This window comes from Lepisosteus oculatus, chromosome 8 (assembly GCF_040954835.1).
Source record: "Lepisosteus oculatus isolate fLepOcu1 chromosome 8, fLepOcu1.hap2, whole genome shotgun sequence".
Classification (NCBI taxonomy): Eukaryota; Metazoa; Chordata; class Actinopteri; order Semionotiformes; family Lepisosteidae; genus Lepisosteus; species Lepisosteus oculatus.
The window spans coordinates 8,822,195-8,844,665 of record NC_090703.1 but is presented as its reverse complement, the minus strand read 5'-3'; the positions used below and the strand labels follow the sequence as shown (position 1 = coordinate 8,844,665).

At 38.5% G+C, this 22,471-nt stretch overlaps 1 protein-coding gene and 1 long non-coding RNA gene across 2 annotated transcripts in view; one reads left to right on the top strand and one right to left on the bottom strand.

Annotated features, from left to right (window-relative positions):
- Window positions 1-1,630, bottom strand: part of esrrb (estrogen-related receptor beta) — a 70,069-nt gene extending 68,439 nt beyond the window's left edge. Inside the window, exon 1 of the mRNA XM_015350638.2 lies at window positions 1,484-1,630. The gene's annotated coding sequence lies outside the window, so the exon portion shown is untranslated. The remainder of the gene's footprint in view (window positions 1-1,483) is intronic.
- A 61-nt stretch (window positions 1,631-1,691) lies between these two features.
- Window positions 1,692-8,670, top strand: LOC138240967 (uncharacterized). The gene is made up of 3 exons (XR_011190150.1): window positions 1,692-2,109; window positions 2,402-2,500; window positions 8,405-8,670. It is a non-coding gene; the product is annotated as an uncharacterized lncRNA (long non-coding RNA).
- Window positions 8,671-22,471: the final 13,801 nt, after the last annotated feature.

Sequence of the window (22,471 nt, the reverse complement as noted above, 5' to 3'; positions counted from 1 at the left end):
TAGTTCCAATTTGATTATATAAAGTATACAGCATATGCAGTATAATATACAGTATGTGTCAAGGTATGTGAAAGAGATTACATTAATATTAAATTGGTAAAGTTCTAGTGATGGTCAAATATTCTCCATTCAATTTAAAAGAAAAACTACTTAAACTTTACTTGATTTTACTTTAAATAAGTACTTATTTTTTTATTTAACATAGTGTATTGAATTAGTGAAACTTAAGGATATAACCTTTGACGTGTTTACATAATTTGACCTTTATGGATATTTAAAAAAAAACACTTTATGGGTTTTAACACTGCTGTTAACTCTTCTTTAAATGAGGGATTTTAAAAAGGAATTGATAACTGTATCAATAATTTAAAGGTTTCTTCAATTTTAAAGAAAAATACATTTAAGCAAATATCATCAGAATATATGTTCTGTAAATTCTCTATAGTATCCACAGCATGGCCGAATCGTTCCTAAAAAGCAAAAGTCTTTTGAAATCTAAAAAGAAAATCTCTTCTTATTCCAGTGTTTCACTCTGGACTCAAAATGGGGCCTATCCACATTAAAGTGAACTAAATGCCTTCATGGGGGAGAACAGTGTATCACCTCCTTAAAACAATAATTTCACACACTGAATTTCTGTGTTTGTAAAGCTCAGTGATGTCAAGAAACATCAGACAGTTCTGTATTGTTCTGACAGACTAGTGGGAATGTTGGTGTTTTTGCGGGAGCTCCAAAACAATGATCACTAGGATCAGGTCACTGAACTAAAGAGAGGCATTGATTCATTGTTACCTCCACCGTTTTGCTTCAGGGGATGTCCTAATGCTCTCTCATCTTGTTGCTGTTTTTTCATTATGCTTACAAAGCAGAAATAACACACTTCATGCTAATTTAAAATTTAACAAAATTGATTAACAGCCTTGAGGACAGCCATCCACTAAGAATAAGTGAGCCCTGTACAGTAGTTTGACACCCCCCAAAAAAATTGGGAGGCGAATTAAGGCCCGTAACGATATTTAAGAAACATTTACAAGTTTCTAAATAATTAAATCGTTATTTCGCAATTCTGAAACAATAATCTCCTAAATCACTTCCTGCTTTCTAAACTGAAATATACAAGTACGAATTTGTTTCTTGCAAATCTCGCATTTCAAAAACACTTAACAAACCCTGTTCTGTATAAATACTGTAGTTCAGTACCGACTATTCTACAGGTAGGCAACAAAAGAGACTCCTGAGACTCGGTGAAATTGCAGACAACTTGAAAATACACATTGAGAACACAGTAGCGATAGTCTGAGATGATACAAATGAAAGAGCTTGGGTAGATTTGCTTTTTATTAAATGGTTAATTTGTCCTCACGCAAAATACGTTAAAAATCTACAGTAGTTAACAAGCGTAAGGACTGGCTACTGCAATTTGATTAAATCGATCCCGCACACAAGATATAGCAGAAAAGTAACGCGGAGAGTGTTACTCTACCTTAGCGCACAGGTAGGTCATACTGAATTCCCAAGTGGTGCTGCTCAGGAGAAGGAGGTCTTGGAGATACAGTGGCAGCAACAATCAGACTGTCGGTAAATGTGGTGTTCGTACGGCTCTATCAACTCCTCCTCCAGCACAGTACACTGTCCAGCCTACAGCCCCTGATCACTGTAAAAACCCACCTAGATCGTCTCAGCTGCTGGAGCCGATTTCTGAACTTTAGTGTTGCTAATCAGAACAATGCAAAAAAGTCTGTATTGGTCATTGAACTTTTTTTTTCCTTCGAAAGTGTTTTTTGTGTGTGTGTGTGATTGCTTACTGTTGAGGACCATTAGCGTGTCAGGACTTCTGTAAATCTCCCTAAACCCACAATACGTGACTTGACATCGGACCACTGTGAAAACCTTGAATACGGTTCTACTTTTGCTGGATCCCAGCGCCTTGATGAATAAATGATAAGACTATAATTAAGAATAAATAAGGTGCCGTGCCTGTAGAGAACAGAGAGTGGGCCGTTCAGGTATCATCTGTCGGTTGTCACCAAACAAATTATATGACGAAGGAGCGCTCGGCGTTTGTTAGCTCGGGAAAACCACAACAAAACTACAAAGTTCAAATTATAGGTAATTATAAGTGCTTTGAAATGAGATTTTGTTTTACTTATACTTATGTACATAAGAGACAGTGCTTTACTAACAGAACGGTTTTTAATTAAATCGAAGATTATTAAATGTTTCTCCCAGTTTTCTGCTTGCCGTTTGAAGTAGGCCTACCGAATATCCTAGCTGCAAAACAACGTGGGGAAATTATTTTTTGGGGAACTGGACAGCAAGCCCTTCATTTTATTAATTTACAGTCAATAATATCTACATTACGCACACGATACATTGATTCTTTTTCTTGCTATGTTCTCAGCTCTTCAACTTCACATGCCATTTCCTAGCCCCCGCGCTTGTAGATTCCTGGATCACCGCTAGAGGGAGCATCCCCTCATTGCTAGAATATCACAGACAGGTAAGAGCGCTAGTTCGCATTCTCTGTTAACAATCAAACACAGCAGTACTGTCGCGAAGGATCATTCTAGCGCACACTAAGTGTCGATGGACAGAAAAAAAAAAGAAAGCATAAAGTGAACTGTAAGCTAACAAAGTCAGCTCTCATGTTCTGTAATGTTTGTGTGCACGCGTCCGCCCAAATTAAACTAAATCAAATCACCGGAAAAACAAACAACAAAAACAAATTTGCAAAGTATCAGCATTAGCAAAATAACAAATCAAAGATTGAAAGCCGGTAATTACAATCTGTTTTTTTTTCCCTTCAGAAAAGCACATTATAACGCATTTGCTTGAAAGTGAAAATTCTATTAAAAATTTGCCTTATTAAACCGAATCAGATTCCATAAGGTTTACCATATTTTCCATTAGTGATATTTGTTCACCATGGTTGACTCCAGGAAAGCACATATAAAAAGGGTAGATCACGTTCCCCCTGCTGATATTCATTTGTGGTATAAATTAAGAGATCAGATTATCCCTACAAAGGGAAAATCTATAAATGCAATTTGTTAAAGGTGCAAAATCCCTGTGACCAGGCGCATTACAACAGTCTCTGTGTTAAATTCTAAATCAAAAGAGCCTGACTGAAGTGGAGATTATATTTCAGGCTGATTCCCGTAAAGAAGAGAGCTGCTAGACTCTGCAAGAAGTTATTAACCAGGTTTATCAAACGGCTGATTTTCTGAGGACTTTCACACAAAACATACAATGAAAGATAAAAGCTGGGTTAATTCCAAATTCCAGACCTAAACTGAACAAATATATCATGTCAGTCTTTAGGGTTTCACAGAAGGTGTGAAGGTAAACACACACGTGCACACAAAGATAGATACCTGAACCAATGATTTGCATTTAAAACATTTCAATTGCATGGATATTCGTGGGGGGAAAAGCTTTTCTGGAGAGGAGCTGGTGCAATATGATGAAATAGATGAAGACCATACAACCAAAGAAAATGCTGCCTGCAGTGGATACCCCTAACGATCCAGATTCCTCTGTACTGTAGTACACTTTACATGAAACAGAGGCGGTTAGCATGCCTACAGTACATACAGTATGAGAAAAGAAGGCTCAGTCATAGAGATGTTAATCTGCCCCTGCACAGGAAGCCCATATTTTGAAAGCCAGGGCAAATAACAGCAACACTTCTGTCACAATCGTCCCACTGCCATTTCCAAAGACTCAGCCACAGGATTTACCCTTCAGTACTCTGTTTCTGAAGACCCGTGTTTGTATTTGGCCATTCATGTTGCTCCTTCAGTCAATATTCCAGGGAATTGTTCTGTGGCAGAATCAGGGATGGGCGGCTGCACGTGTGGACGGAGAGGGACCAGTTGTTTCCAGTCCGTGCGCGGCCCGATTTTTATTTCACCCAGCTCTCATCCAGAAGCCACTTCCCCCGTCTCTGAATTCAGCGCTCCTCGTTTCATCTATTTACTTTCCTAACAAATACGGACAGGAGAACTAAGTGGTTTTTGAAATCTCTGAGTGGACTTTGCAGCGTCTGTTTTTGTCTACCCTGCTCTGCCTTGCAGCTTGCAGCACTGGTGAGGATGCAAGTGGTAAATAAGATAAGGATGTCTGATTCATGGGAACTGACAGGAAATCTATATGCTGCAATGTTTATAATCCAGCCATTACTACACAGCCAAATGAAAGAACAATAATCCAATAATTTACTTCATATTTACCTGAGGCAGATTTTCAGCTTTAAAGGTGAAGTACAGATATATATTGGCTGTAAAACTAATGTGGTGGGCTAACATGCACTAATGTGATGGACCCAATGACTCTGACTCCCTGACTTGCACTAATGGACTGCAGTGTAAACTGCACAGGGCTGTTGATGAGCAAAGGGTCTCCAAGCTTTCCTGCCTCAATATATTGGATGCAACATCAGCAGCTGGAACACTTATTTTCCATTTTGCAGTTCTGACTTTTTTGTGTTTTTGTGTTTTCTGTCAGAGACAGAAAGAAATGATAACACAGTAGCTTTGAAAATATTTACCAATACGCACAAAACATTTGTACAATTTTTGCAGTTTCAAAACACGGTCTGGTTGGTTTTCCTTCCCGTGCACATATGGAGCACACAGCCAGTCTTTGTGCAGAGAGCTCTGAGTTTGCCTTTCCCTCCCAGTGTCAGCTGGTGCTGTTAATACTTGGAGTTTAGTACAACAGAAAACAAGTTAATGCAACATTTCCCATTTCACCTACACAGCGCATGTCAATTCACACATAATTGTTATTGCAATTGCTTATGTGAAGGAAATGCTGTGTATACAGCACCAGAGATTAGAAATGAATGCCTGTTACTCAGTCTTCAAACTGGACTGAACAGAGTATTTAACTGAATTTCCCTGGACAACAATAAGCAACAGGAATAAAGTAAAACCAGCACAGGTACTGTACTGTAGTACACAACTTTCTTTAAAAATTACAGTTGTCTTTAACAATTTAAAGGGGAACTGTATAATAAATTATAATGAATTATGTACACAGTAATCCTGACAAACTCCTACAACTAAAAGCCATATGTGCATTGTACCTGTTGTTCTTCTTTCTGTTTCAGAAAAGGTTTATCTTGTTTCTGAAAAGTGAAGAGGCCCTGTCCTTATCTGTCAATAAACAGTAATTAGATTTTGGTGCCGATAGCGTCAATTGGTTTCTAATCTAGCTGTCGCCCGAGACGTGTGTAATTAAAATCCTGATTGATAAAGCAGAAGAATCCTGCCCACACCACTACCTACCTGACCCTTCCACTGACCCCTTTATAAAACAAACAACAAAAAAGATATAAAAAAGCCTAAGGAAAAGCTGCACTTCTTATTGATCAGTATTATCAATGCTTCCATCAAGGCTGTTTTCTTATAATGCTGCGTTCATAAAGGAGGTTTCTATTTAATTTGCATTTTTCAAGCAGAGCACTTCATATTTCTGTGGGGAATTCTGGGAGATGTATGAACCCTGCTCCAAATTCCAAAGAGTTTATGAGGCACTACTGACTTGATCATGTGCAAAGTGAAATGTGTCTTCAACCTATTATTTTTTTGAGTCCACTCATTATGTTTAAATGGAGGAGATGAACATATTAGAAGAGTGCACATATATAACATATTTAAAGGTCTCATAGTATTAGAGGTCAAATTAAGGCAGTTATGATGATGTAATTCCCTAGATTGCTGAGTTTGCATATTACATACCAGGGCAAGAGGGGTTTGGGTTCCTGACTGTAGGGTTGTGGGTTCAAATTCTGTTCTGTTGCTTTTGTATTCTTCCAACGCAGCACTTCACTCAGATTGCTCCAATAAATGGTGTGGCACGTAGGTGGGTCTCTAGGTCATCTTTCACTTAACTAATTGTTAGAGTTCTTTGAACAAACAACAGCGGTCATGAACTGTATAGGGTATACATTATGGTATATTTCAATTTTCAGAGGACGTTTGATAAAGATTCATATGAAAACATACCCAAATTATAAGAAACAAGGCTTCACAGAGTGTTTTCTCTCTTCTCTCTTCAGCATGGAATAAACCTATTACTTGTTGCTTTGCAGACTACGCATGCCGACGCAGCTACCCACCTGAAATACTCAAATTATAACTTGTTGTCATTTGGGGAATTGTGTATGTTTGGGTCAAGAATCGGCTCATACAAAACGAGATAGATAAGGGGTAAAGACTCAAATCAGGGTGAGGTAATTAGTGGGGTACCACATGTATCTATACTAGGACCACTGCTATTCCTAATTTAGATAATTGATCTACTATATATTCTCGTATATTAAGTCAACTAGTCAACTTTGCAGACAATACCAATATAAGAAGATAAGCAAAGACTGTCGAAGGAGCAAATTAATTTCAGAAAGATTTACATAAAATTCAAGACTGGACAAACACCTGGCAGATGAAAATCAATGCCAACAAGTATAGGGTGTTACACGCAAGCGGGACAAATGTAATCTGTGTATACAAAATGGAAAATGCTGAGATTGAAGAGGCCACTTGTGAAAAACACATACTGTACAGTAGGTGTTTATGTTGAAACATTCTTTGCATCTTTTAAACAATGTAGAGAAGCAATATAAAGCCAAACAAAATGTTAGGATTTATAGTAAATTATAGTACAATTTAAATCAAGGGTTGTTTGCTTAAAATTGTACTATGTAATAGTAATATTGATTGTGTAAAAGTTTTGTCACCAAATTACAAAAAAGTTATTGCTGCTTAGGAATCTGTCTACACAAGCGCATCCAGATACTTTCCAGATACTTATGGGAATGTCCTAGGCTGAAAGAACTCAACCTCTTTAGTCTTGAACAGAGAATACTATGAGGGGACCTCATACATGCTCTCAAAACGCTCAAAGGCACTGACAAAGTCACCCCAGAGGAGGTAATCAAGTTCAACAGAATAAAAACATGAGCCAGAGGATACAAGAGGAAACTATGTTGAAGCCCATTGAAAACGGAGATCAAGATAACACGTATTTATGCACAGGGCATATATGGAACAAACCTACCCAGACATGCTGCTGAAGCTAATACCCTGGCTCCTTTTCAAGAAATTCAAAGTGAGATTCTTGGATCAATTAGCAACTAGCTGCCAAATAGGCTAACTGGGCCAAATGGCCTCCTCCCATCTGTAACCTTTGTTGTGTCCTTATATAATGTATAGTAAATCGGTCTCATAGTGTATGCTAAGACAGCCATGGTAACAGAGACAAAGAACTCCACTTGGGTCACACACGGTTAACCAACGTGCAGATCAGAAATTTGATATGTGCAGGATGCATGTTCAACCCAGAGTCTGACTTCATGTCCTACTGTCCATACCTGTAGATGTGTCAGTTTTAGTTTGTTGTCTCTTAATAAAAAGAAAGGTGGTTAGGGCCTTGGGCTTGTAACTAGGGTTCAAGTCTGCAGTGCAAACTCTGCTTTTGTATCCTTGACCAAGACACTTTAGTGCTGGCTCTTTCAGTTCTCATTAAATGTGTACCAGTGTAGCTGGGGATGACCATGTTGTGGACTATGGAGGAATCACACACTCTCAGTCTGCTTAACACTACGAAGACAGGGGTGAGAAAGTACTTCGCTATCACTGAGATAACAATGATCTGTAATGAGGTGTGATGTTAACAATAACACTATACTGCACCCAACACCACACAGGTGTGCTTGGAGTTCTGACAGCTAACAGCTGCAATATCTTGCGTCTCAAAAGAGTTTGATTTGGATGTTCTGTCAGTTCCATTATTGCACAGTTTCAATGTGCTATCCTGAAATCACAGTAGTATAATCACACACAGTTAATATTGGTTCTCTCCCTCATAGTCCCACTTTCCCAGTTCTCTAGCAAATTAATTAATGTAACCAAAAACAGAACTCACTATTGCACTTTATGAATAACAGATCTGAAAAGCGGGATATCCAGAGCATTGTTCACCATAACAGTGATGGGTAACAGTCCAAACCCAGGTTTTCTACAGTTCTGCAACAAATTTGTCATCTCACCTAAAAATATAAAAAAGGAAGGAGTATTTAGTTTTGAGAAACTGTCTCGCTGGGGTGAAGGCAGGAATGGCAGGGGAGTGTGGGGGTTGCTGGGTCTCAGATCAAACCCTTTCCAGAAGGAGTTGAAACATGGCAGTCACTAATGAGGGGAGAATGACTGTGAGTTTAATGCAATCAGTGAGAAGACACCCCTGAGGCTATCTATGAAAAAAAACACCTTTATCTTGCAACTGATGGTTTCTGAACATACAGAGAATGGAAATACACACACACACAAAGACAAAAAGCTCTCTGCATAATACACTAGATAAATAACACTGATAGCTTTAACTTGCTCTGCATGTCCCACAGGAACCAAGCCTGGAAGTTTGGCCTCAGAATTATTAAAAAAACAGCCCCCAGACTTTACTGTCATCAGCTGGGGTACTGATGCTTCAACAAGGTAAGAAGATTCTCTCACACAGGAAAAACGAGGACTGATGAAACTAATCAGGCTTTAAAAAACACAGACACAACCTACTTCAAAATACACCAGACACTCTTTTTTGATTAAAGAGTTTATTTACTGCTGAACATTTACCTGTTTTGCGGAGGGTTTGGATATCGTTATCAGGGGTAAAAGATTATTAGGTGGATGACAATCAGAGTACAGAAGAGAAAAGCTGCATTTGAATTTTTGACTTCTTCATTTTTTCTGTTGGGCCACACAAATAATAATAATAATAATTGCTTACACTTATATAGTGCTTTACAGGTAATGGGGACTCCCCTCCATCACCACTAATGTGCAGCATCCACCTGGATGATGAGATGGCAGCAATAGTGCTCCAGAACGTTCACCACACATTAACTATCAGTGGGGAGGAAGAATCCTTGTTTTTCATAATCACACAGCCAAAATGCCATGTCATCACATAGCCTGCCAGTTATTTTTATGTATAACCTTTTCACGGTCACTAGCATCTCAAACTCCTTAACTGAACATACTGTAAAGCACTTATAAATATAGCCTGATGTGGGATTGTGTCTAAGTTTCCTGTAAACTATGAGACCTCAAAACTAGTTAATGAGAAAAGTGATTTGGCCTAGGCCTAGGTCTTCTAACTTCATAAGCCCGGAAATATTGTGCATTACAGCAATACTGTGAATTGGTTGTTGTACAATCTCCCTATGCTTAGAAGATACAGATGTCCAAGATGGATGTCCAGAAGTCCTGAGAACAGGATTGTGAAGGGTGTGTGGGAACCGGGAGAGTTTGGAATAAAATGGGATTGCTTTAATATGTTACGTATTCTGTGGTGTTTCCCAAAAACATGTTTCCAATATGTTAAAGTGCTTTTTGTTCTGCTATGTGGTGGTTGTTAACATGCAAGGTGGTATTAAAATGTGAAGTGATGGCTTCATGCTGAAATGGGTTATACTGCACAGCAAGAAATTCAGACTCGTTTTTAGACTTCAGACTTTCTGGATTCACCTGTGCAGAAAACAAAACTTCGCTCATCTGAAGCCCTAGCCTGGCAATCCACACAAGAGCTTAATAAATCACAAGTTGAAAGGGAAAAAGCTTTTCAGAATGAATGTTTCCATAATTTATTCACCTCCAAATGGAAGACAGACTTTCAGAAGGTAAACGTCCATCAGACAATAATCTGATCTCCTATTTTTTCATTGGTGAGGCCAATGAAGTGGCTTGGAGTCTGATAAACACAGCAAAAAGCAGCTTCTGTATTTTTTACTCCATTGTTTTTCCCTGGATGCACAATATCCTCAGGCCAAAAAAAGTAATCTGTCAATTTATTTATTAAAAAAAATAGTTGTATTAAAGTTAAAGTTTTGTATATTGGTTCTTAATATGTACATATTGCCCTGGAAACCGCAAATGCAAATGACTTCTAGAATTTGGGATAGTTTTACATCTCTTTATCAAATAAACCTCTTTCTCATGTCAAACATTTTGCTCCAAGCAATGTTCCATAATTAGGACTCCTGGCAACAATGAGACTAAACGGGGTAAATGTTTCACTGTAGGGAGATGTTTGCTTTAACAAATGATTCACATCTGAAGCAGGCACTGTTAGAGGGATAGAAGAAATCTAACTGCCATTCCTAAATACTATTAAAACCTTGATAGTCAGGTCCAGCCGGCCAGCCTCAAATAACTGCAGTAACATTACTACAGTACTTTCTTTAACAGCACTTACAAATTACAATTACAATTAACCTTTTTTACTGTTTTTTTTTGTGATGTTTTCTAAACAGTAAATCGCCTGACTTGAAATTTTCTTCCTCTATGTACAAAAAAAGGTGAACAAAAATTGACTTCCTAACTGTTTCAACCTCGCAAGCCGTCAGCAGTTAGCAGTTAGGAGGTTTCTCTGATGAAACAACAGCTCTTTACAGCTGGATAACAGTAAAGTGTCACGGATAGCCCAGAGTGCTGCATGGAGCCATTGGAAATCATAATTGTGATTTGCAGGTTACACAAAATGATCGTTGCTGCTTGCTGGCTACCCAGTGACCAGTCTGTCTGAATTAGGGGAGTGTAGCTGAAACTGACAGAGGCTGGAGGCTGTGACAGGTTGTGCATTCCATTAACTCCTGGAACCTGAGTCCAGCTTTCTCTCAACACGCACTGATGGAAAGTCATTTGAAAGTGTGCTGCTTAGCTGTGGAGGGCCAAACAGAAATTGGTTCTTGTGGCCTGTGTTCAGTTCCATATGGAGAGAATTCCACTCCTAATCTCGCAACTTGGCCTGCGAGAATTTTTATTTTTCACTCTGATTTTATTTTACCTTTAGCTGCCAGGGCACAGAGCATTCTATCCGAAGTACACAATGACCTGTTTAATTTATTAGAAAAAAAAAGGTTTTATTTTTCTAGCTCAAAATCTGCACTGCTGTTTTGGCAAACGGGATGACATTCAGCTAAAATTTCAAAATCGTGTTAATGATGCAAAAAAGCTTCCTGCAAACATTGTTGTTGGTTTTTTTTTTTTTGCATTGCCTGTAGCTAAAGTAAATTTGATCTTTTTTTCAATAAAAGTAATAATCGGGAAAACTTTCCAATAAAAGAGCATACTACAGAACGCAGCAGTTTTTATGCTTCAATTACAATCCTGAGTTTGGAGACCTTAAGGTATTCAGAAAAAAATTGTATGTATTTCATGCATATCAGTAATTAATAAATAATAAATCTATTAGTTTGTGTCACACATTGTGTGGCAGGGCTCCGAGCAGTGCTAAGTACACAGTGCTATATCACTGCAAATTGATGCCTTTTTTGGTCTGTTTTTCCCACTGATTAAAAATGTATGTTGCCATGAGAGGCTTTCATGTGGAACTCCTCTGAAAATGATCTCATTAATATTCACCTCCTTGTCTCTGTAAAGTCTTTAAGTGATAGATAGCAGGAGGGAGTGAACAATAGAAGCATTTGTATTTGATTGTTCTTCACACAGAGTTTGAACCGTAGTGTGAATTTAAAAGTAGAATTATTTGTGCAATGGGCATTATTCTTGATATTTTGATCTCCTTCTCCTTCTCCCTGATGCTTTCTTATAGCAATATAATGTAAAATATCCACTGTGTACTTTGTCCCGACGAGCACTCAATATAAAATACAGTGTCAGTGGAGTGGACTGTTCAAGCCACTGTTCTGATCAGACACATACTGTAAGGCTCCTTTATCATCACTTCAGGTACTATATATTGTCTCTCTATATTTCCAGTGCACCGCCAATATTCTGAATACCTAGACTGAAATTTACTCTCAATCATTCAAACAAAATGGGAAGTTTATTTAGCAGTCACTGTTTTTTGTAGTAGTTGTGGAAAACGTTCTGCGTTTAAAAAGTGTGTGTTGGCTTTGTTTTTGAATGGATTTAAATTGTAATGGGTTTTTAGAGTTGACTAATTCTTACTTCAATATTATGGTATAAAGTCAGAAAACAACATAAACACTATACAATGTACCTACAAATTACCACCAAAAATACTCATCTAGTATTCCCAGCAGGCCCTTGCCATTACAGCAGGTGTGTGAACCCCCAAATGCACATTAAATTATTTAAAGGATCATTTACAACAGAGATAAATTGATTTTTGCCAAATGCAGATGATCTTTAGTAGCATCAGCCTATGTCTGATTTACACAGTTTAAACAGAGGGAGAAAAAAACACTTCTGCCAGTATTATTATTTTTTTCTATAGAAAAATGAACATTTTTTTCAAAGCCATATTTTGCTTAGTGTAGCGTAGGATTTTATATCCTAGGGGCAAATTAGAAAAATGTTCCACTGGGAAGCATAAGCATTATTAAGGAAAGTTTAAATGAAGGATGTATTTTAAATGAAGCGTGCATTTGTCAACAAACTAACAATGTAAGACTTAACCGCATCTACAATATCTGATTGATTAAAGACAGGAGGCACTTCTCTATACATAAATCTGAGTACATAGATATCAACTTTAAAAACAAAGAAGCACAGGATTGCTCTTTGGGAAGTTTAAACTTAATGTACTGTATGTTATGATTTTGAACATTTGATGGATAAATAGTAGATTGTTACTACCATAGCAGTCAATGTGCATTTAAAATACTTCAGTCTCAGATTGTGGGACCCTGGCTTCTTTCAAGGAACAGCTGGATTGGATTCTTGGATCAGTTAGCTACTACCAAACAGACCAGCCACCCAAATGGCTCCCTGTTGTTTCCTGTTGTTAGAAAACACCTGTGGGTTTTCTAGAAGAACAAAAACACTTCTCTTTGACGGCATTAAATCTGAAGCACCTGCTAAAACCAGCAGCTACAGTGCACATGTCTAAATTACTGAAACAGTTCAAACTAATTTCCTGCACAATCACTGTCCACCAGCTTTGCACATCACCCAGGAGACTCCTTCTACCCAGTCAATGCATGAAGGTCAGTTTTTGGGCAAGGGAAGTTTACTTTTGTCCTGGTCAGACTTCAAACTCAGTAACTCCTGATCATTTGTTTCAGTAACTCCCCAGTGACTCATGGTAAAAGTGGTTGCCCCTTGATCACGGGTTCGACCCCGGATCATATCATTGGCTGCCCGTGACCGGGTTTCCCCAAGCAGTTGAACTGCCCAGCCAGGGCTCTCTTGGTTTTCAATGACTCTGCCAAACCGGCAGCCTGCTGAGCACTTTGCAGGTTGGCAGTGCTCTTGGTCAGGACGGGCCTCTCCGCCAGCCAATAGGGGGCTGTGGCACCTTTGAGGTGTAAACTGACGTGTGGCTTGAAGGTGGGCAGGTTGGAGGAGTCTGCATGCACGTCCTCATTCCCTCCCCTGTGTGCAGTTGAGGGGTTCACAGTGGCGAGATGACATGTAGAAAACACACAGTTGGCTGCTCCATATCAGGTGGGTAGAACAAAAAGTATTCCATCTGAAAACGGAATCATGCTTAGCAGTAACATGTCTCTCCTTTAAAAACATTAAAACCTAAAGTTATAAACAAGCAACAGTCGTGTATCATTCCAGTTCAATATGTTATTGACATAACAAGTAGTTGCATGGAATTTGGTAATATCAGAAATCCTCTGTTCCTCGTAGATGATGGAAATTTAAGCAGGCTTGTTAAATTAGCAGTAAGCCACGGATGTGGGCATCATCTTCGTTGTTATTTAATTTTTAATTCTAAACAGCTGAGAATCTTTGATTTATCTCAGGTGCAAGGAAAACTAAAGAATGGGTTTGGAAAAAGATAAAAAAAACACATGATATTAGATGTCTGGAGGTGGAGAGTACAAAAGTATCTCAGTTATTCCTCTCAGTGATTTAACATTTCATACAAATCCTAAAATTCAAATGTAAATATCATGTACTTGGATTATCAGGATTCTATGACATAAGATTCCAATAAAACAAGTCCACACTGTATGGAAGTTATTGATTGAAGTTCAGGACAGATAGTGACAACAAGTCAATCTCGCCCAGCTGTTCCCATTCTTAACCCTTACTAAAATGTGCTCTTTATATTGTAACGCATACAGGTTGTGCGAGCCGGCTTAACAGCGCGGTGACGTCACCACCCTTCCCTGTGAATAGCAGGGACCTCAGCCACTGGGCTGATGGGAGATCTCCCTTTAGCTCAGCTGGCTGGTTCCCTGTTCAGTGATGCCGGAGGCCTGGGTTTGAGTCCCCAGCGGTGGGGGGCTGACCTGAGGTGGCAGTGGCGAGGGCGCATACCCACGTGAACCTGAGAGTGCTACAATATCTAACACAGACACCTCCTTTTGCATTTGTCTCATGCAGCCTTCCTCCACCCCATCTTCACCCTTGATCCTTCTATTTGGTTAACGCCTCACTCTGAATGGGGTTCGAGTCTCCCATGTTATATCCTCCTTGTTCTATGGCCAAGGGTCTGCCCTTTCACCAAGCAGGTTAAGCTAAAACTGTCCTACCTAACATACTCAAGACATTCACAAATAATAATCATAAACTTCATTTTATATAGCACCTTTAAAGGTGGCTTCTCAAAGCGCTTTACAGAATGACAACAACAATAAATAAAAAGAATACACAAGATAAAACACAATTGCAATATACAGAGGAGACCGTGGATGGTGGTACTTAGAAAAGCAGAGGGGTGAAGAATGGAACCAGTTAAGTATAGGCTCTTCTAAAGAAGAAGGTTTTGAGTCTGGATTTGAAGGAGTTTAGAGAAGGTGACTCTCTGATATCCTTGGGCAGAGAGTTCCAGAGCTTGGGGGCATAACAGGAGAAGGCCCTGTCACCCATACAATGTACACGGGCATGGGGGGGGGGCAGTTAGGAGACCAGAATTAGAAGAGCGAAGGTTGCGATTAGTTTCTTGGTCTTGGTCGTTGTCCCTCATGAATTGGATTTGGAATTTTGCTCTGTGTAAGCGGATGTGCTGAAAAAGTTTTAGACTCCTTTTTGGCTTATTAAAGTTAATATTTCAATTATGTTGTAACCCCTCCCTTTTTTTGCAAAGATGCCTAATGCGCCTCTTCGTCAGAGTACCTGACCGCTTGAGAGCTCTTTGTAAGCTGACAGTAAATTCTCATCACCTTGACAGGAAAATTAAGAATAAATATTTACAGAACAGACCTACACTGAAAACTCCTCAGCATCCCTGCACCATGCGGGGTTTGGCTGTTTGATTTGCACTAGTAATCTCTTCCATCCTAAATTTTCTGTGTTGGCCTCGGGATAATGCGGTTTGTGTGAACCCCCGGAGGAGAAGGGTTTAATTGCTTGCCTTTGTTTGCTGCTAAGTTTGCGCTCTGGAAGGGCCTCTTCTGACATGTTTGCTCTATTGCGCTTTATTCCGAGGAAAGAAAGGGCAGCGCATCCTCTCAGCGCTGTCCACATATGAATATTATAATATTTGTTTCCAGGAGGCTTGGAAACAGATCCTGATTAGCTCCTATCTAAAAACTGTTGCTCTTCTCGTCGCACAATTGTTTTCTATAAGTGAACCCACAGCGGGAGGGATCCTAATTAACAATCTATTCATTTGCAATAAGAGCTCCGGTTTCCAAAAGCTTGTTTTATCATGCCGTGGAGCGATGTCCGGGGATTTGGAGTACGATAATTGCCTTTGCCGCAGGCTGCAGTAATCTGGTCGGCTAATTCATTATTTTAATAAGTTAGCCGCTCCTTAGGGGTCCCGTGACTACACAACGGCAAGCTTGATGGTGGGCCTCGTTATTAAGGCAGACTTTTATGGCGACGCCTGAGCGAGGTTAATAACCATTATTAGCCTCTCTCTCCAGCCTATAATTTCTCGTTTAACGGGGGCAATTCAAACGAAACCTTGCAAGCAGTTAATAATCAACCTCTCAGATACCAGGGTAATCCCTTTGAAGAACTTAATACATAAGTGAAGCAGCTGAAGCAGTTTCACAATGAAAAATGAGAAACCTCAAAAACATAAATGTAATCATAAAAGCGTCTGTCTTTTATTAATATCATTATTTTTGGACCGCTTTACCCAATGTGCTAAATTTATGATTTAGCCCATAGCACTGAACAGAAGGGTGAAAACTAGACTTCAGCAGGGAACATGGGGTATGTCAGAAGAGAGAAAAACAAACAGCCAGCATGATAAACACTGGGTTTGATTAATGCTTTATCTCTAACGGACAAGAGTCCTACAACTTTTTCGTGCAATCATTTTCTTCCCTCTGAATTACTCCTGCTCTTAAAATAAAAGTCTGGATTCCACCAGCCAGTTTTTAAACCCCTCGTGGATGAACAATGTCAAAATCCAATATCACAGATTACCACATATAAGCAATTAAACTGTTGTGTGTGCCTCTAAATAGATTATAATTGAAATCCAGTGCATGATTTTCCTCTGATTTTGCAAGATGTAAGTAAACCTTGTGCATTATTTTGATGTCAGACAGCAAAAAATCCAAACTTAGTAGGCTGGTGGAAATGTCCTGGTTTTTTTCCTCTAAAGAGGGTTGGCTCTCTTTTGTATCTCATCACTGTGAATCCACAATGTACTACCCATCCCCCATCCCACGCTATTTTGTAAAAGTCATGCAGGACTCGCTGCTGTGAGATCACCACAGAGTACCTGACTACAAGTTGTCATGAGCTTTTCAATAATATTTTTCATGCCAGTCAGAGAGACCATGAGCATACAAAGCCCTCTTTAAAGCAGGGTTTTTTTTTTTATGAAGTGTTCCTGATACATCCTTATTGCTTGGATTTACATTTCTGATGTAGTTAACCTGAATGACTGGAACTAAAACTGTATTGCATAACAAAAAAGCAAAACAAAGGATGCTGAGATTTGGGTCCAGCAGAGACGAGATTCAATCACACCCCTTTGAAAATATAACTGTCTGAATGGCAGCATCTTTGTTGCTGCCTGAAACTCAAGTTTCTTTAAAGAAAAACCGAAACAATCAGCATGAGAATATGCTAGAGGAAATATCATCAAGTTTTACCACTTCAACTGATTCCCACCTTATTAATACAAAAGGTGCAAGTGCCTTTCAGCATATAGCTCTCTGATAGCCTTCATTCTAGGAATTTCACTTTTTGGGGCTATAGTGAGGGAATAAGGAGACAGTGTGTGAATTATTACACATTTTATTTGCAAACCTCTTTATTTTTGTATTACATGTAATGTAATCTAATGTGAGTTTGATTTTCCCTTGCAGTAAGAATCTGTAAATTGTAATGAAACCTCAGTCCAGTACATTTAACCAATCCCACCACTAGAAATAATCTAATGAAAGACAGCTTTTCTCCAGATCCTATGATGCACAGCTATTCGGCAAACCAAGAGCCCCCCTCACTCATTTGCTAAGAGGTACAAACAGCAGAGTGAAAATGCAAGAGACAAAGGATTAAAAGCCTGGCTCTAATCTAAATGAAAGGACCCCTTCAGCAATTTTACTGCTATAGAGCTTTGCTATTGGACAACTTAATAAGACTGCCATTCCTGCTACAGCTGCACATTCATTTTGATCATGAAGCACCAAAGATTCTTTTTTACAGATGTCATTACCCTGTAAGCATGAATTTTCTAACAATGACTATGAAGCCAAGTCAATGTCAAGTAGTGTAATATTTTACAGGTGTGTCAACGCACTAAAAATCCGTGATTGTTTCTGATATAAATGCGTGGTTTTATGTAGTACAAAGCAACAGCGCTATGCTCATCAGTTTGCCTCTTCTGCTGGGCCTCGTACTGGCCTGTAGTTTATATCCTAATATCTCTACACAACTATTTCTGGGTCTGTTTTCATTTCAATGTGAGACACTAGGTGTACAGTTGAGAAAATTGATAACTTACTCAATTAACATTATCCAAACCAAACATAGGTTCTATACTATAAAGAAGAGAACATCTACAGTATACAAAATACATTCCGAAAACAACTACAGTCAAGAAACTACGTGTGTTCTATATTAGTAATTAAATACAGTATATTCAGCTGAACTGATATTTATTAATAGGAAACTGGCTAAGATCCTGACTGAAAGCTGCAGAGTTTATTGGAATTCAATATGTGTACAACAAATGCCACTGAACCACTTTTAAATAAATGAGAGGTGCTACATGTGAAATTTTTTAAATTACATTTAAAACGAACAAATTATAAAATCATTTTTTAACCTTAATATTTTATTAAAATCCTGAATACTCGGAATGAAGCCTTCTAATTCTCAATATTCTATAGAAGCATCTTTGGCAGCAATTACAGCCTTGTGTCTTTCTCAACATGTCTCTACCAACTTTGCACACCAGATTGGTGCACTTTGTGCCAATGTTTGGCAGGTTTGTTCCATCTCTCTCAAGTTGCTTGGTGATCGCTTATGAACAGCAGTTTTCAAGTCGATAGATTCTCAGGAGGATTAAGGTCAGGACTTTGACAGACCACTCACAGACATTCACTTTTTTTAAACCATTCTGGTGTAGCTTTGGCTTTGTGCTGTGGGACACTGTCCTGCTGAAAGGTGAATTTCTGTCCCAGTTTTAGGTCAAAAAAAGGTTTTCCTCCAGGTTTTGCCAATACTTTGCTTCATCTATGTTCTATCTATCAGTCTTGACAACCTGATATGAAGAAGAACAATAACATACAGTGATGCTGCCATCACTATGCTTTACAATAGTGCTAACTGAGTAACAATATTAGATTGGTTTTTGATTCAGGTGTAATGCTTTGCATTGTAACCACAAAGTTCAAATCTTTGTCTTAACAGACCACAGTAAGATAAAGTACAGTATTTGAGATATTTTTGTTTCAGATCTCTACAAGCTCTATACACTCTTTGTGGAGTGACTGGAATATTGTTGATCCATTGAAATTTTCTCCTATTTCGATCACTGGCCTCTTTGAAAAGTTGCCATTGGCTTTATGGTAGCATCCTTATCCAGTAGCCTCCTAGTCAGTGTCTCTGTGCCATTTAGTTCATAATAAAGGGTTTTGAAATGTTGCTTATATCCTTCTCTTGATCTTAACCTTTATACAACTTTTCACTGGGTTGTTTTGAAAGCTCCTCGGTCTTTATTGTCGGAACTTTATTTTAAACTCCTTACCTGACTGAGGGCGAGGGATTCTGATTCTGAAATCATGTCAACCACTATTCCTGCACACAGACTGTGACCACTCAAATAATCGTGTCACTTGTTTAAAGTTTGTCATGGCATCAGAACCTTTCAATTTTTGTTTCATATTATTTACTTCTTTTTTGTTTTTGTTTTTGCTCTAAATGGGTGTAGTAGGTTCTGTGTTTAACATATTAATTTGTGCTTGAAATAGTCATGACTGCAAGTGTTACAGCCACAAAATGTGAAAACTGTGAATACTTTTGCAAGGCACTGTATGAAAGGTAACAGAACAACAGAATTATCATAGCACTTTTTTAAGAGAAATTTGTTCATGTTTTTGTTGGCACCGTGCTACATTCTAAAGTTAGACCTCAACAAATATTGGGCACATGCTCTGTATTTGATGGGGGCAGATCCAGTCCATAAACCCCCCATGTGATTTTAATTATCTAGTACATTATTAACTACTTTATGTGTGTTCTGACTAGCCAGTTGTATAATAGATGCCTATTCTAGGCTCAGAATTAGGCTTGAGGCCTTGTTAAAGGCCATGGATTTTTAAAAACCAAGAACGTCATCTGTGATTAAAGACGTATTACCAAAGGGCTAAATGGAGTGTCACATTCGGCCCAATGCAGTTGTCACTAGCAATACGCATACATATGTATACCAGCATATGTATGCAAGCCCATGTGTGTTTCCTGTGGACAGGTGGATGCAGTTTGTGTTTGGTCCAACTGCTGTTCCTGTGATATAGGAGCCAGGGAAAATAATTAAGTAGATTCTGATATTTAAAAAAATGCATTTACCAAAGTGTGGATGGGGTTTGAGGTTTCAATTAAGTGCCGCAATGTTAAATCATTGTATTGATTTTTTCAGATAGGGATTTTAAAGCACCTTTGCATTCAACACTTTTCAAGGAAGCCAGCAAATACCAGGCTATCATGAACAAATATTAATCAACATTTAACTGTGCAAAACATCAGAACAAAGTGGGACTTTTCTATGCCCTACAATGACTGTCTGGAATTATTTAGGAAACATAAATTTTAAAGCACAACTTTAAATAACTTTTACATTAAATCACTAGCAATGTTACAACATGAATACAATGCAAGTAAGGTAATGTATGCTTTTGAAATTTAAAAGATCAGCATACTGATGCATTAAGCCTGGTAGGTAGACAGCAGTCATACAGTAATAGCTAGTAAATTTTGTCTGTATGCATTAATTTGCTAGGAGATGCATTCCATTAGGCTTCTGGTTGTGTGATCTTTAATTTATAGTTCTAACTAATGATTTTGGAGGTTACATATTAGAGAAACAGCGTGTTAATCTGGAATCACAAAAGAGAAGAGACAATCTGACCCATCTGGTAGTTAGTAGATAACTGATCCAAGGATCTCTTTCTCAACCAGCCGTTTCTTGAAAGAAGCCTGGTTAACTGCTTCAACAACACAGCTGGGTAACTTGTTCCACACCTCTCCCACTCTTTGGGTAAAGGAGTGCCCCCTATTTTAAATGCACCTCTGCACGGTTTTCACTTGTGTCCCCTGGTTTGTCTTTTACCTTCATTCCGAAGGATGAGGATTTTGAGGAATTTGGACACTCTGATCAGGTCTCCTCGGCCTGTCAATGTAGGACATTCCTACACTGGACAATAAACAGACTAATAAACAGTGGGACAATACAAACATGAGTGAGTCACTTACTAAGTGTGACGCACCATTTATTCAAGGGTGATTTTTGTCTCTAATGCTCAGATCAGTCCTGCACCCCTGTACGCACCTGCTTTTCTTTTTGTCCTCCACAGCAGGCTGCTGTAGTGAACAAAATACTGGGCCTGCTAGCTCCTGTGTTAAATATACGAGAATTGCATTTGGAAGGCAATACTTTAAAGCCTCTTTCATGCCATTTTACCTCTAGGTCATAATGATTTCCATATCACCCTTACAATCTCAAGTAGAAAGCATACACCAGCTTGCCCTAGCAATTCACAGATTGAAATAGAACTGTAAGAGCTGCAGAGGACCTTCATGCTAGGCCACCAGATATTAGTAAGAACCATTTGCATCAACTCCGGGAACATTATAATAAATCAAATGCCGTAATAAATTACATTAATGCCTATGAGTAACAGGCGCTAACAACTGGTTCTCAATTATTGTCATTCAGCCCCTACAGTGGGGCTTGAAAATGCTGTTGCCCCTAATTGACGTCAATGTATTTTTGAAGCATACTAAAGTAGAGCTATTTTGAGCTAACCAGAGTTATCTAATGCAAATCTTGTGATAAACTTGACAATTTAAAATAATTGCAGCTGTTTAAAAATGTATCGCGTTTAATAGAATAACATCAATTTAACTCACTAAACTCAGACCCAGAGTGGCTTAAAAATCGGTATTCTTCTTCAAAAATGAAGGAACAAATCATAATTCATAATTGACACATTAAAGCTCAATATTTTATAACTAAATAAGTATAAACAATACGTTGCAGTATGAACAATAATTACCTTTAATTCTGTTACTATGTTAGATGGGCAGATACCAGAAGAAATCAGTTGCGTAATAAAGGATGCAAAACACATATTTAGTGTGGTTCAATCAGTATACTTGTGATATCTTGGGTGATTGCTTTTATTTCCCAAATTTAAATTGAAACACTGCCATAAAGCTTAAAAAATGATTAAATAACTGCAGAAAGCCCTTAAGGAAATTCTCCCCTCTGTCTATAGAGCTGACACACACACTCATTAATATTGGCCAAAGTGTCACTTGTCTTTTAAGCTTACGCAGTGCAGATATGCCTAATGCTTTATACAGTACCTTGCAGAGATAGTGTAGTTTCGGAGATAGATACCACACTGTATTCTTCTTTGGTATATTTTGTCAACGACACCCAAACAAGCAGATACAGATTGTATTTGAGGCAAGAGAGGGTTACAGATGATGCCCACAGGCTATGGCACTGTACACAAGGCAAGGAAATACTGTAGTGATAAATTAAAAAAGGCCCTGTGTAGTTCCCGGAGGTGTGCTTTTCTTTCATTGATAGAGAAAATCAATATAGCAGGGGCAAGACTTTCAGCACAGAAGTGAACAAACTAAGGGCCCAACACCTAGCATGAAAGACTACAGTATGTCACAAACCACTTTGGATACTAAATCATAAATTACTTCAGAAAATTGTAAGTACCATTGGTTATGTCTGAAAATCTCCTTTTTCATGTCTCCTGGGCACAACAGAACTACACATAGTTCTGGAAGTTTTAAGCTTATTTTCTACCAAGTTTTCTACCAAGTTTCTACAAGTTCTACCAGGAGAAGTGTTTTATCTGTGTACTGCAGAAAAT